This window comes from Hylaeus anthracinus, unplaced genomic scaffold, assembly GCF_026225885.1.
Source record: "Hylaeus anthracinus isolate JK02 unplaced genomic scaffold, UHH_iyHylAnth1.0_haploid 12001, whole genome shotgun sequence".
Lineage (NCBI taxonomy): Eukaryota > Metazoa > Arthropoda > Insecta > Hymenoptera > Colletidae > Hylaeus > Hylaeus anthracinus.
The window spans coordinates 12,028,309-12,037,456 of NW_026534348.1; the positions used below are offsets into that span (position 1 = coordinate 12,028,309).

General features: G+C 38.9%; 1 protein-coding gene across 3 annotated transcripts in view; it reads right to left on the reverse strand.

The window, feature by feature from the left end:
* The window catches only part of LOC128890728 (glutamate receptor ionotropic, kainate 1-like), a 67,996-nt gene extending 63,024 nt beyond the window's left edge, over window positions 1–4,972 (reverse strand). For all 3 annotated transcript variants that reach the window (XR_008460665.1, XM_054149507.1, XM_054149506.1), the window contains exon 1: window positions 4,769–4,972. The gene's annotated coding sequence lies outside the window, so the exon portion shown is untranslated. The remainder of the gene's footprint in view (window positions 1–4,768) is intronic.
* Window positions 4,973–9,148: the final 4,176 nt, after the last annotated feature.

Below are 9,148 nucleotides of genomic sequence, written 5' to 3' on the forward strand. Positions count from 1 at the left end.
AACAGCATTGTAATTTTCCCTTCAACACTGTTTCCCTGAAAAGAATCTACAACTAAGGGATAGTAATATAAAGTAATTTTATTCTTGCCCCGCCCTTCGCAACAGAAATTGCATTCATTTCACACCTACACCCACTGCACTCCCACTGCAAAAAGAAAAATTCTTTTGATTCGATCCATACGAAGTCCTCTGGAACGCGAACATAATTTTAAACTCTCTTTTGATACCATTTTACGACGGGTGGCTACAATGAGGCTACTACCGCGTTTATTAACTACTAAGCTTATTAATTGCGTTCATTTTCGAAATTTAAAGTGCAGCGGTAGTTTAACGAGGCGAAAATGGCGCAGAGAAGAGACGGGTCGCGCGGTGAATTTCGCTTGTAAACAAATCTGAAAGACCGAGCCAGACATGTTCGTTTTAAGGGCGTAGTGAACGGCAAACGGGCCTATAGTGAATGTGGTTGACGTCAAAGGACTATTTTTATACTCTGTCCTCGCGTGTGCATCTTGTCGCGCGACAATCGCCCGAGAAATTGCGCACAGACGATTGGGAGGTTGTGAAAATTGACGCTCCGTATGAGGTCATGTTTCGCCGCGCTTCTTTCTAACGATTTCCCATCCTTCAAAGTTCGTTCGCTGCCAACTATGACGCTGAAACGTATCACATGCCTCGTTAATTACCATACCTTTCATTTTATCTCGCGAACGACTTAACAAGGTAACTGCGAACCTGTCCAATGAAAAATATGAGAAAATACAATATCCCGCTTCGATCGAGCCGTTATTAACTGCTCGCCAAGAGGAGCTATGTTTCGTGTCGTGGTAAATGAGGGAGCCTTTGCGAACAACCGTGGTGACGTTCATAAGTATTAATTACCGATCACGGTAGAAGTGTTAAAATTAGAGAAGAATGCAATCGTTCATCCAATTCGAGCGCGTGAAAAATTCCAAGTGAAATTGAATTTTGAATATTTGATACAATAGTTGCAGGAATTTTTGATTAAAAAGTTCAGGATCAATGGCGCTATAGGGATGGGGATATCGATACACGACGATTATTATTGGTTATTTTTACTACTATATCCAAAATGCGCAGCGAAACCTTTATAACGATGACAATGTTAACAAGCACAAGCGCGCTTCGGCTTTTATACGAATTTATAGTAATAATAAAAAGGAATTTGGAATTTTTTACTGTAATGGCAACAATTTCAAAATCACGCATTGAGAGCTTATGTGATTTTACATTCATAATAAAAAAAAAAAAAAAAAAAGAAAACAGGACAAAATTACTTTACTACCCTTTCGTGCAGTAGGAATATTCGGTTGAAAACAGGTGGCCGATGTGCTCAAGACCATAAACTCGGTTCTCCTTTTTACGCCGTTCTCCGGTTTCCAGCCACGAAATACTCGGATTGGGCTCGATTCAAACACGAGAATCGAGTTCGCCTGCCGGACAGCGATCTCTCGATCCGGAAATACGGCGTTCTAACCACTCGTGGCTCGTACAGAAATTGAATATCGGGTTCGTAGGTCAAACCACCCTCCATGGAGTTTCAAGCTCCTCCATGGCCAGTCGAGATTATGAATATCATGATTCCTCGTGGTTTGGAAAATTGGGAAAATTGGGGAAAAGTGGCGGCAGAGGGAACGCGGAAACGTTTGTGCAAGGTACTGAAAGAACGGCACTCGAATCGAAAGGGGTGTAGTTCTGGATACAAAATTTGGAATATCAAATGAAGGATGTACGTATGTGGTTCTTTGGTAGTATAGAGCAGTTGAAATTTGTTTGATTGGTGGACTCTCTTATGGTTTTATTTATATCCGCGGTTTTCCATTTATGATGGTTATTATTAGTTGGTAAGAGTGGTTGAGCTTATAGAATATTATATAAATAGTGATGGGAATATTAGAAGCAGATGGAAAATTCAAATAAAACGAGATTCTATTAAATATGAAGATGGAAATCCAAATTAAAAAATATGATTTTTAGTATTAATCTGACAGTCTGCAATTCAGCCGGAGATAATAGAAAAATAGATGCACAATCTACATACAAAATAAAATAGAAAAAAATAGAAAATAGAATTTAATTATCAAGCTTAAACAACATTCATTTTCTTGTTAATTCGTGAAAAAATCACGACGTAACCATTTTTTGCGCCAATTGGAGGACGTAGACGCGTGGCTCGTTTGAAATGAACGACCCACGAACCGAAAAGGGCGAGAGGATTCTCGCCAACGTTGCCGCCTTAGAAGCTCACGGGGGTATTTCCGTCGAGCGTTTCTTACGGTTATCGCAGTTATGGCGTGTAAATTGTTGCGCCTCGCGGAAATTGGAATTAGCGATGTCAGCGCGGACAAGAACAAGAGGACGAAAACAGGAATGTTTGCCCAATTAACTCGGCGCAATGCGCGCGTGCCATGCACGGAACTAGTTTTCAACGACTGCGGAAATGAAAATAATTAGCTAGCCAGCAGAAACGCGGGGGCTTCGAATTCTCCATCGTTGGGAAAAATCAGCATCCCGTGGAAATTCGTTCCGCGAAGGTAGGAGGCGCTTGCACGAACGATAACTCGACGAGTCCATGTATGCGCTGGGAAACCAGCGTTCGAACAGCGCGATGTCCTTGTACATGAATTCAAATGCACCATTCTCGTAGGTATTAACCGGCGCGAAGGTTTTCCGTTTCCACGCCATCTTCAGAATGTAATAAAAGGTTAGTAGTGTATACGAGGTCAAGAAAAGGTAGCGCCAAACGAACGAGTTAATTCTTGCTGGTAGCAGGAATTATGTCAGCAGATATTTATCGGAGTGGATTGTAAAATGACCTCATTTATTAAATCTTGATTTTTTATTCTGCTCGTTACGGGGGTTATATTTTATTTTGGTGTTGTCGTCGCAGTAGATGAATAATGAAGTAAAGTAAAAGGAAGAAGGAAATGTTTTTAATTCGAATGTGAATATCTCTCTCTATAATGTATACAATGCATGCAATGAAATAAGTAATGTGAAACCGTAACATGTGTCCACAGAGCACACGTATGAAAACTTTTTTACAGTACTTTTCAAGTACTGCATATAATCTATAATTTTAAACATTTTAGATATTACATGTAATTCTAAAAATTCGAATTTTTCGTAATTTAATTTTCTTCTGAACTCTTTCATCGAGAAATTCTTGTACGCAATGTTAAAAAGCGTAACAGTGACAGCCCCGACCTCGGCGGGGGCGTAAAAGCTCGAAGCCGTCGATGGCAATTGGCGAGGGCGTTCTGACACCTTTCGATAAATCTCGACGAGTGTTCGGAATGATTCTGTCTGTGTTCGAAATTTGTACCCTGCGGATTTTTACCCGGCCTCGAAAGCTTTTGGAAATTGGGGAGGGAAAGAATCGACGAAAGAGTGCTTGGAAATGGCTGAATCGACAGTGTACGTGACCCTCCCGTATCGAGATTCGAACGTAAATAATCGCGAATCCGATCGTAACAGTGTTTGAAGTTAACAGATGGACGAACATCATTAACAAATATTGCAGTTGTGGAATTGGTGTACGTTTAATCCGGCGTACGGTTGTTAACCTACGAATGCCGTGTCATCATTCGATCGTTCGCCAAAAGCGATGCTTTCTGTGCTAGAGATACGGAAAATATTTTTAATTTCCACTCACTGGATAGTTCTTTCATTTTTTTTTAAATGGAGACCTCGATAAAAATAACGATTACTAACGCTCCGAATTTTGGAAGAAAATATCTGTAGAACGAGAGCTAATGAGGAATGTTGAAGCTTGAAGGTTTCACTCACCTTTCAAATCCTACTATGCGATTTCAAATTGTTTTAAATCCTCCATTTTGAGGATCAAATATGAACTTTGATAACTACTTTTTTTTCTACTTTTATCGAAGAAGCGTTAAACTGTAGACATTGCAATTTAATTTAATTTTTCTTTTCATAAGTAAGTCTAAAAAAGTAAGTCTAAAAAAATACAACGAGCGTTTCAAATTGTCATAAATTTACGAAACAAAGTTGTAACCTCGATTTTCGAAGCTGCAGGATTAAAGTGCAAATCTTAAATTTTAACATTTCTTCGATACAAGTTGAGAATCTTTTTTCAAAGTCCATGTATGATTTCATAGTTGATGGGGTAAAAGAACATGATACGATCGGCCTGGCAGTGATACCACAGTATAGAAAAGCATCGCTTGGAAAATCGTTCAATAGGATTTACGAGCTGCAATTCTCAATATGGTTTTTTTTCCCCATCGCTGTTCAGATATTCTTCAGAATAATACAGAACCTCGACATTTGTTATTTCAGGCTTCAATGTTACGTAAGATAATACAGAATAAACCCAAACATGAATACAGAGAATCGATGCATTTTTTTTCTATAGAAACGTTTAATACTCGAATTGCAATTCCATTTCGGGGAATCGCCGCCGATTTGAGCCGCGCAATCTGCTTCTCTAATTCCCGCGAACGTCGAAAGCAGATTTTTGACTTCATGATAAATTCAGAATGGAACGCAACCGTGGTTCGTCGAAATTCTATTTTCCCTTCATAGGAGTATCGTGTATAAACGTTAATAAAATTTAAGTTATTTCGAACGGGACTAATCCACGGAGGCTTTCGAAATTCATTGAGAACTTATGATTGCAGTTGAGTAACGTTAACGTCACTAAAAAAATACATGGCCAATCTGCTTTGAACTCTCGCACACACCCACACACACACATATGTTTTCGTCACTAAATCGATGAGCTCACCTTGTCGATATCGATTCGTCGAACGTCGATCGACGCGCACCTTTTCACCCCACCATTTCCTGGCACTCGACCGAAAGAAAAACCGGAAAATGGAACTCGCTTCAACTTGAACTACGGGAACCTTCTCGAACGTCGGGACGTCAAGACGATAAAGCGTCCAAATCGATGCGAACGTCTCGCGAGGTTTCGCGTGCGGTGGCCCCACGGTGAACTGATTTAAATATAGACTGAACCAGCCTAAATACGCGCCTGACATCGCCCACCTCGAAGAATCACCACAGAAACGATTCTACTTCATCGTCAATAGCGTTTGGGGAAAATGTAGTGCGATCGATCATTAACTACCGCGATTTACAGTATAAATAAATTGATAATCGATGATCAGTCGTCGTGGTTGACGAATAACACTGCTTTACGCTGAATTTTGTAGATGCTTGATTATATTTTCTTATGGGATATTTTATTATATTTTCCCTATGAATGTTCAACAGGTACGGTCACTGAAATGATTTTGTTTGACATATCATTTCAAATAATACGTTATTAAATTTCATACTTATTTTCTGCGACCGCTTTTAGAATGACATTATCTGAAATAATATGTCAAAAAGAGATTATTGCATAATTATTTGAAATAATTGTGAAATTGTTCTTAAAAATGAACGAATGACGTAAAGTATAAAATTCTGAAACCTCTCAGAAAACACTTTGGTTTCGCCAATTTTTTTTCTAAAATTTCTAAAGGTTAGTCTGCATTTCATTCTAAACAACATAGAAACGTCATTATTGTCCTGCATCAGATTTACTAAACAGGACACGTAAGTTCCAGTACGAACTATTGGATACTATCGAACAACCGCGACCATTTTGGTTATTGATGTATAGGTTAACAACGAGGAACGAATTACAGGGCGAATCGCGAAACTCGATTAAATATTCCTGCTCGGTTGGGGTTCAATTATGAAACTATTACGCGGTGCTTTTAGTTATTGAACGCAAAATTACGAATTCATTGAATTATGAATTACGTTGGCCGAGCGGTTCCCTTTTTTGCGAACGGCGAACTCGCGGAAACGGAAGAAATCGTTGGGAAGGGTGCACTAATTGGTTCGCTCGTTCGATACGCTCCTCTCGGATAGAGCACGTTTACCTTCGATAGATTGGTTGCTATATTAATGCTGTGTGTGCGAAAATACAGCAATGTAATGGAAACGGGGAGGGCGGGCAGGTCTTGTAACAACACTTCTCAAATTATAGGCAAATACTACGCGAAAACTCCAAGCACGTGGAATACAATTGCGTTTCAAATGACCGACGAAGGGTCGAAATATTTCCTACACTAATTGTAAGATGAAAGGCATTATTCAACATTGGATACTACTTGATGAATGTGTACCAGTGATATAATAAATAAAAGAAAATTATAAATGTTCTTATATTAAAATGAAATCAGCAGTAAAAGAAGAAGAAAAATAATTCCTATTAATAAAGAAAAAATACGTCATTATCTCGAAAATAGGAAAAGCGTTACAGAATTTTGTTTATGATTCGAACTACATATTTCTCTTTAAGCAAAAATTTATTCGTTTGACCTCTCGTTACCTAATCATTAATAGGAAGTCTCTCCGACAAAACATCCAAGTACATTAAACAGTGCTCACAGGAACTACATCCGCAATTTTATCGTTACTTCATGTAATACGAATTTCTTCTCGTTACAATTTCACATTTTGCGTATTAATGCGGAACAGAGGGTGGATTCGACTTTTTAATCATTTTTATACATACGTATATCGCGGGATTTTTCTCACCGTGACGGAGTTTAATTTTTGTCCAGCCGGAACAAAACTTTATGGCGGTTAAAATAATTTCTGCCGCTTTACAACGTCGGACAGTTTTCGGCTTATCCATTTTGAAATTACCTTGGGTTACCTAGGTCTTTTTTTAACCTCGTTCCTAGTTTCTCACTGGCTCTGCCATCGCACATTTCGTGGGTATTTAATTAGATTCGGTGTACAGGGTGATTCCGAAGTTTTGTTACACAATTCATTGAAAACAAACAAAGGGATTCCGACAAACATGGTACAAAATATCATTTATTTCTGAGCTGCAGCAGATACGGTACATTCCTCCTCTATATTTTAATAAATGATTGGAACACGCTGTTGCTTGTTACAGCAGGTAAATTTTGCAGGATGCACGAAAGATTTGTTATCTACGCAAAATGTAGAGCATGAACAATACAATATTCTGTCGAAGGTAAATTTAAAAAAAAAAGGTATGTTTTACAAATTTATTTACGAAGCAGGAGACACTCTACTATTTCACTTCTTTGTATCCTTTTAAATCCCTGTAGCTCTAAACATTGGTCACTTTGCGAAAATCAGTGTCTATTAAAATGTCACAGATAGTACGTACCAGCCCCGTAAAAATGACCAACCCGATGAATTTGTAATTTACCTGGAAAGTTATTCCAGACATTTATTTAATTCCAAAGTGCGAACGCGAGCTATGGAACCACTTATTGCGTATTTTCTGTGCGATTAAAAAGGATTCTGGAATTATTTAGTAATACGGTAGTTAATTGTAATTTCATTGTACTCGAGCACGGGCGGCCGACACGCGTTAATTGGCCAATCGGAAAAACAAACGTGTTTATACGATTGCAACATGTTCCGCGTTGCTGATGCATGTTCAAGTTAATTGCAACGTCGACTATTCTATAATTGCTCGAGTCGGCTGGGTCTGATACCAGGTCGTGTCAAAGTTAAAGTAACTTTGACGCTTTAATAGGACCGCGGGAACCTGTGCAGGATGCAATTTAATGAGGATTACGTTTTTAAAAGCAGTGGCGCGCGCGACTCTGGGAAATTCGAGTCCTTCCACCTAGGAAAGGAGTTCCGTCGTGTTGCCCACGACAAAGGTTCGCCGTGCACGAGTCTTTGTTGAGCAAAAATTTTTACTAACCCGCGAAAGGCAAGGAAACGGTCTCAAAGATGCTCTCGTCCAGGTGACATAGTCTGAAAATCATTTTTCTCGGGCGACTAGAACTTCTACGAATTTCGAAAACCACCACCCTCCACTATTGCTTGAATTTTATTTTACGGTTTAAGTTATGCGTCGGTGGGTTCTGTTGCTTGAATCTTATTCTGTGACGTTATTTATGCATTGCTTGAATTTCATTCTATGGTGTGAAATATGCATTGCTTGCTTCTACATCCTGCATTTTATTTTGTAGTATAACGTATTCAAAGCTTGGTTATGTCGCGTGCATTTTGATTTTGGAATATGAAATATTCACAAGTCGACTCTGTTGCGTGAATCTTGGGTTATATATAAAATGTCCATCGCTTGGTTCCATTATTATTATTTACTTCTAAAATTAAAAATTGCAATTTTGGGACTAGTCTGAAAAAATACTTCCGTAGATTTACGAGAAACGCGACTATTTTATATGCATAGAGAATAAAATATTAAATTTAAAAAAAGAATGCTCCGTCATAAAATATCCCATGTAGTAATTATTCATCCAGGTATGCTGTCGACGTGCCTGATAAAACATGGTTTCGAGACAATGGAGATAAGGCTTAGTTACGTTCATAAGTTTCAAATAATATTTTTAATCTTGTTCCTTCCCAAGGCTCAAAATATTCAGTAAAGATCTATACTTGAACCCTTACATCCCTTAACACTAAACCTACCGACATTTATTTGTATTTACATATTTTTACCGTAATCGCTTAAATGGCGGGTCTTAAAGACATTTTCTCTAATTGCATGCAAAATTATTTCACGTGATACTAAATTCAATAATACACGAAACAATTGTATATAATTTGTATATTGTATATAAGAACTGTACACAAAAGTTGGAAAACGGTCATTTGATCGGTCGTGGTCGGTTTACTGTTAAATCAATAACCGTCTAACCATGTATGATACAATGTTTATGCTCCCACGTCGCGGCTGAAAATTCAATCAAATTTTTTCTTGCGGCGCATCGAAACACCACGTGACACCAAGTTACCCAACAACCGGAACTTCTTGCAGCCGATTGAATTTCCCACTCGACCGAAGAGCGTTCTCATGAATCGATTAAACGTAACTTCGCGTGATCTACGCCGGGTTGTCGCCGCAACGTCCAATTTGCGCCCAAGAACACCCTCCCCCCATTTTTCAACCACCCCGCGAAGTTTTTCTTCGCTCTGTAATTTTCGCGGCTCGGGCAGTTAGCGGCGCTAACTTTCCGATTGTTTCACCGCGATTCGCATTGGTTCGCGGCCGAAGGAGGAGCCCCGTTGAATTGTAAAACTTGGATAGAAATTTTGAACGGTGCCGCCGGAAAATTAAAGCCCCGCTGTACTACATCACCGTGGGTAA